At 35.5% G+C, this 7,165-nt stretch overlaps 1 protein-coding gene across 2 annotated transcripts in view; it reads left to right on the top strand.

Annotated features, from left to right (window-relative positions):
- The window catches only part of SPRED1 (sprouty-related, EVH1 domain containing 1), a 119,278-nt gene that overhangs the window by 1,055 nt on the left and 111,058 nt on the right, over positions 1-7,165 (top strand). Inside the window, exon 1 of one of the 2 annotated variants that reach the window (XM_010847924.1) lies at positions 11-1,004. The exons of the other annotated variant lie outside the window; for it this stretch is intronic. The gene's annotated coding sequence lies outside the window, so the exon portion shown is untranslated. Of the gene's footprint in view, positions 1-10; positions 1,005-7,165 lie in introns of those variants that run through there. 2 annotated transcript variants of the gene reach the window in all.

Here is a 7,165-nt window from a genome sequence, read left to right on the forward strand (position 1 = left end):
TTATCTTTCAGCTACATTGAAACACACCGTTCACGTCGATTTAACAGTGTTTACATTGCTGAACATGTTGATGACTTCATTCATTAACTTGTAGAACATCTCAGCTTAAGTTTTTGTTTATTTGGGCTGTCCTTATGTTTTCCAAGCAAAATACTTTGCCTTTTAAATATTTTGCTGTAACATAACAGCTGCCTGGAGGAATAATGAGGCTGCAACAGTTTTCTATTGAGACGGAATTTAATTCCAAGAGAATATTAGTGTCCGTTTTCTTGTTATTAAATTCAAGTTTTGTTTATCTTCGAAGGGTTGGAAAGAGTTAAGTGAGTTAGGACTAGTCCTAGGACGCATTCCTTTAAGTAAAGAGCATTCCTCGAGTCAGACCTTTCTGAGAGCTTTAAAGTCCAAAGCCTAGGCTTGTTTAACATAAAATAGCTTGAGAAATGCAGAGCAGCGTCCCCCCCAGCCCCCATCCACAACACACTCTTTTGACGAGCGGGGTGTGGGAGAAGGTGGATTGCTGCAGTGTCAGTGCAGTCTAGAAGCAGAAGTGGCCGCCATGTTCTCTCTCTTTTTGTGAATCGCCCTCATTTGCATAGCACACTTTTCATTCATAAAAAAATAATTAAACATCCATCACCTTGGACATCTTGAAAGGATTTCCCAGGAAGAAATTTGAAGCTCAACTGCCAGTCTTAATGTAAAGTTTTGAGTTCAGAAAGTAAGGAGAAATCGAAGTTATAGGTTAAATTCAAAAATATGCGCCCACACAAACAACTACCCCTGTTCTCAGAATGTTGACACAGTTATGTGGGAAATATCAGTTCGGGGAGGTGCTGGGATCACGTGATCGCCTCCATTCATAAAATACCTGGCTGGCCATTCACAGTGCTGTACACTGTCTCACAGCCTTCCGCAGATTAGACCTACTTTGAGAGAGATCAAGAAGTATCTCAGATAACGCTTAGTTAAGAGAAAAACTGCTAAAACCCGTGAACAGAATGACGGTACTTTTTGCTGATACCTTCTTTTAAGAAAGTAGCCTGGATCAAAATGTCAGGTTCTATTTTGGGGGTGGGGGAAGACTAATTACCATATTTAAAGTAAAATATTGAATACCTCCTTTTATGGATGCAGCTGATAGAAACGCTAATATGGAAATGTGAATTGACACACTTGTAAAATACAATTTTTAAGTGGACTCTTGTAATACTTACCATGGACAAATTGAGAGTACAAGTTTTTTGTTGTAGTGATTACCAGTGAATGATAACTGCTTTTGCACTAAAAATGAATATAAATATTCCCGGTGATTTAATCTCAGAGATTTTGATATTCGAAGCTCCTAATGACAATATTTATTAATGGTAAAATTGCCTTTAAAATAATTAATGTACTTAGTATGGGACAATTTGGAAATTATCTCTCTCAGACTTAAGAATTATGTTTTCACTAATTTATCCTGGTTTGTTATTAAATTTTTTCCTGCTAGGGGCTTTGTTATGTTAATTTTGATAGGTCAAGAATAGTGTGTTTTAACATACCATTTTTGCCATGAGATGTTAACTCTTCGTGGGGACAAACTCTTGTGGGTTTTATTTTTTTTGTTTTAGAAAGTGATGTGTTCGTCTGATAATCAGTTTTATTAGAGTCTGCATTGTTAGTACAGTAGGTAAATCAGAAAGAGTGAACTTCTTTGGAATGTAGACTTTATCCTGATAATTTAGGTATCTGCTCTTTATAATGTTTTCAAGTGGAAAATTTATTATTTATAATTACATGTATTAGGAAGAAACAGATGTTATGGTAGATGCCCTTAAAGCCTTAGCATAGTTTGAAATTGCCCTAATATATGGTTTTTATTGGAGCCTTATGTATATTTTTTCCTTTTTCTTTTCTCTCTTTTTTAAAAATCCATAATCAATAGGTAATTAGAGACTGTTCTTAACACTTGTATGTTTTTCACCTGATTTTGACTTTTAAAAAGAGTGCAGATTACCAGTGTCTTAAAAAACCATTAACCTTTTCTAGATAGTCATTGTGGTAAAATCAAGGCCTTTAGAGGCCTCATTTTGAAACCTTCTAGTACATGCTTATTTGAAATTAGAGTTATGTGTAGAGAGAGAAATAAATAGTTCTCAGAGGTTGATTGTGGGTATATATTTAATCAAGTAAGTAATGTATTTAAACTAAGTAAGTAATTCTGTAAGCCTGTAATACTTCGTCTTACACAATGCCACACTTGGGGAAGGTTGGTGAAAGTCTGCTTTTCTTCTCCAGCCTTCAGTAGGAACTGTAACTGCGTTAAAAGTGTTACTAAAAACAACAAAAAATCCTCCATGCAAGAGTGATAGTTTATTTCAAATGATGCACAAACTGGTCTTTAAAGTGAATAAGTAATGTATTTGCATTTCTGCCATTCACATAACAGTATTTAAACATTTGATACATAGTCAAACTCTCCATGAATCGTGTTCATTTATCTGGTTTTTACTATGTGCCAAGAGTAAAAATCTGTGATAAATGCTTTACACATGTATTATGTAATTTATGTATACACATGTAGTTTCAGCAAAGTAGAGTTGCATAGTAGGGTACTGTCATACCTTAATATATATGAATATTTTCTGGTATCATTAAATATTTCCTAAAACATAATTTTTAACACCTACATTATATTCAGTGTATACCATATTTTAATTGATCTGCTATTTTTCTGTTATTTCTGAACAGTGCTGCCTTTGATCCTAAGTTGTGTCTTCTTCCAAATCTATACCTTTTTCTCCTTGAAATCGTCTAGAGATTGAATAAAATATGCAAATTTTAAGTTGTCCTACTCTTTCTGCTAAATTGCTCTCTAGAAAGGAAGACTCAACGTATGAGACTGCTTATGCCTTGAAATGTCTGTCCAATTCTCTTTGAAAATAATTTTTGCCCACTTTGAAGGTGGAAATGAGATTGTATTCCTATTTTTTAAATGTCTGGATAATAAAATTGATTTTTTAGAAAACAGAAAACTTGTTAGTTGGTTGTAGAGCAACTGCACTGTTTTTAAATATAAAGAGGATTAAAATGATCATATAAAAGGCATTAATAATTTATGTAACTCTCACCAGCTTTTATGCAGGGCTTCCCTGGTGGCTCAGATGGTAAAGAATCTGCCTGCAATGTGGGAGACCCAGGTTCCATCCCTGGGTTGGAAAGACCTCTGGAGAAAGGCATGGCAACCCACTTCAGTATTCTTGCCTGGAGAATTACATGAATGGAGGAGCCTGGTGGGCTGCTGTCTGGGGTCACAAAGAGTCAGACACCACTATAATGTAAAGAACATTGGTCTTGGACTTGGGAGTTGAGTTTCTGTCCTAACTGTACCTAATTTATTCTCTGATTCTGGGCAAGTGACAGCCTTTGGGGCCCTCAGTTTGTTAACTTGTAAATCAAGGAATTTGAACTAATCATCATCATGGGCTCTTCTTGTTCTAAATTATCCTAAAGTAATACAGAGATAGACACACTGTAAGTCAGTCTAATGTATTAGACTGCTGCTGCTTCAAAGTCGCTTCAGTCGTGTCCGACTCTGTGCGACCCCAGAGACGGCAGCCCACCAGGCTCTGCCGTCCCTGGGATTCTCCAGGCAAAAACACTGGAGTGGGCTGCCATTTCCTTCTCCAATGCATGAAAGTGAAAAGTGAAAGGGCAGTCGCTCAGTTGTGTCCGACTCTTAGCAACCCCATGGACTGCAGCCCACCAGACTTCTCCATCCATGGGATTTTCCAGGCAAGAGTACTGGAGTGGGGTGCCATTGCCTTCTCCATGTATTAGACTACATAGGCTAATACATGTAACATATGTATTTGTTAATTGGTCAGTTTTATTAGATTGTTGATTTTGATATGTTTAAGCAAATGAAAAACTTCCAGTAGATCTCATAGGATGATGAAGTAGAAGCATGAATTTTGAAGAACCAAGATACATTTGGAAACAGTTGGTACATTCCTAATCTCTAAAGGCTTCCTCATTTTGAGCTTAATTTAATAACCCTGTGTCTTTGATAATATTCATCACAGATGGAAAACTTTTATTTTCTTAAATAAATGTGGTCTTTAGATGAATAAGTGAACAAAAGGCTTTTGGGATAGATCTTAAGAGGAATGTATTAAGATACCAGCTCTCATGCTTTACTTACTGGCCTAGAAGTGTCAAAAGTCAGTCTTTTCATTTGGTTATTCACACAAATGTTAATCTAACACTAGAGGATAATTTCACATTTATTCAGTGTAAGAAATTAACTCAGATAATGAATTGTTCTTTTAAGTTTAACTTGCTGTTTATTACAAGTTTTGTGTGATAGTGGCATCTCATTTTAGAGTCTAGAACCAAAGTCTTAACAGACCCACAAGGTGTTGTTTTTGTGGCACTCAGAATGGTCTGTAATGGGAAGGAAAAAAAATTGTTGGTATATTTTTGTTTAAACATAGTTCATTATTTTTGTTAAAGCATAGTTAATGAGTACTGGATCTCAGACTGAGATGGTAATTGATGTAGACATAAGGGCTTATGTCTCAGAGTGCTTTTACTAATCTCTACCTGAAATATGTCTGCATTCATAATTGAAGAAAATACCAGCAACCATAGCAGGGTTAGAGGTACTTGAGACAGCAACTATGTTAGTTTCGCAGGGCTGGTCTAACAAAGTGCTACATGTGTCTCATGGCCATCTTCTCTTAAGGACACTAGTCATAATGGATTAGGAGCCCACTCAACTCCACTATGACCTTCTCTTAATTAATTACATCTATGGTGACCGTCTTTCCAAATGAGGTCACTTGCTGTGGTACTGGGGGTTGGGACCTAACGTCTTGTTGAAGAGATTCAGTTCAGTGCATAACACCAATAGATTCATGTTTTTTCCCCATACAGTACATTTCCTGTTTGGTTGTTTCAAATATCTTGAAATAGCACTTACTGCCATCACTAGTTTGAAATTATTATAGTTATTAAGCCATTGGTAGAGCTTGCATTTTAATATGTTAATACAGGAACATTACTACTCTATTAAAATTAAAAATATTTTAGTATATGTGCTGCCAAAGAAAGCACCAAAATTTAAAATATTTTGATAATTATTTCAATATAATTATAATTTTGTAATCTTACGTATTTTATTTAAAATCTTTAATATTCTGAGAAAGGAGGCCATTGACCTCACTAAAACTGCCAAAGAGGTCCATGGCACAAAAGGTTAAAATCTTCCTACTATGACTGAGGTCCTAAAGACTGAACCCAAAGAAAGAGATATAGAATAGGAAGGTTAAGAAATGTGAACAATAAGATGAACAAGTCCAAGATGCAGCTAACAGTTCCAAAAGAAGAAATAATGGGGGAGAGGAAATACTGAGAGATACTGGCTGAGAATTTTCAAAAAGTAGCAAATGAAACACAATTCAGTGAACTAAAAACAACAAAGCCTCACAGTCAAACTGGATTTATTGTGAGATTGCAAGAATGTCAACATGAGAAAATCAATATAGTTTGTCACATTTGAAGAACAAGGAAAACGAATGATACAATCTTAAATGCCAGATTGTCATTTGGTCTCTGCTTATAGTAGGGAAGTGAATGTCCATACTTTATAGATTTATAATATAAATGTTCATAAATATGGATTTATATTATTTTTCTGCTTCCTAGAATTTTACTTTTTCTGATTTAAAATGAGATTGTATTTGATCCACTTTTTAGGATTGCTTTTAGTTCAAGAATCCTGAGTGACTTTCTTTGTACTTTGCAAATCCACATTTAATAGATCATCCATGTTGCTTGTAAATGTAGGATTGAACAGTAGAAATTACCTAGTATATGAAATTTTAAAATTACTTTGGAAGGCATTTTCTTTCTATATTTAGAGTGTGAAGAATAAGCATTTCTAAATTTAAGAGTAATTGGAAATGAAATTTTAATATCAGTTTTATCATTTTATTGCTAAATGTTATCTGTGAAACAGGTATTATAGTTTCAATAAAGGGCATTATGACTTGGAATGCAGAATTTAATTGTCTCTTGGTAGTATATAGTGATACTATACTTATGATTAGACACATTTTGTTTGTCTCTTCACTTGATTAGAGATTAATTTCACAAATACGCAGTATTTGTTAATGTTTTAGTATCCAGTAGTTGGATTACCAAACTTTAGATGGAATTTAGTGAACTTTGACTTTTTTGATGCTACTTTTTCAAAGTTATAACTTTTACCACATCAGAATGTTAATGATTAACTTTGGCATAAAATCACCAAACTTCTTTCACTGTTCTGTTGTGAATTACATTGGTATTTTGAGATTGGAATTAGGGATCAGTTCTGGGTTTGTCCCTTTAATTATATGTAAAAGCATTTCAGAATTTTAGTTGCTAAGTTATATATATGGATTTCTTAGTTTTTCAGGTCAGATACCATTAGTAACTTTTTCTTGAAACTCAGTTCAGTGACATTTGAGTGCCTATTAGGCACTTGACTTTTCTTTAGCCCTGGAGATACAAAGATAAGTAAAACCTGATAACTGCTTTCACTATCCAGCAAGGGAACTAGATCCCTCTGAAATGTGCTGAGTGCTCTGGTTATGAAGTCTTCAAGGCTTAAGAAGAAAGTAATTTTACCGTTGATGAACTGCAGAGTGGGAGTTGTGTGTGAAGGAGGCCTTCAGAAAAGAGATGGTATTTAGGAGTCAGCCAGAGATGAGGGCAATGGGAAGAGGAGGGGCATTCCAAGAAGAGAGGCTGGTGGGGAGGGGGAACTGAAAAACAAGCATAGAAGATATTTAAGTAATCTGAAACTGAACTACAATATCTGCAAAATATGCCTATAGTTCAAGCCAGTGAAGAATTGCCCAAGGATAATGTTAAAAAGTAATAGAAAATGAATAGTGAGAATCAGGAGTGTTTTTAAGGGAGAGTGAGAAGGGAATGGCACCCCACTCCAGTACTCTTGCCTGGAAAATCCCATGGGTGGAGGAGCCTGGTAGGCTGCAGTCCATGGGGTCGCTAAGAGTTGGACACCACTGAGTGACTTCACTTTCACTTTTCACTTTCATGCATTGGAGAAGGAAATGGCAACCCACTCCAGTGTTCTTGCCTGGAGAATCCCAGGGACGAGGGAGCCTGGTGGGCT

Source organism: Bison bison, unplaced genomic scaffold (genome assembly GCF_000754665.1).
Source record: "Bison bison bison isolate TAMUID 2011002044 unplaced genomic scaffold, Bison_UMD1.0 scf7180017864259, whole genome shotgun sequence".
Classification (NCBI taxonomy): Eukaryota; Metazoa; Chordata; class Mammalia; order Artiodactyla; family Bovidae; genus Bison; species Bison bison.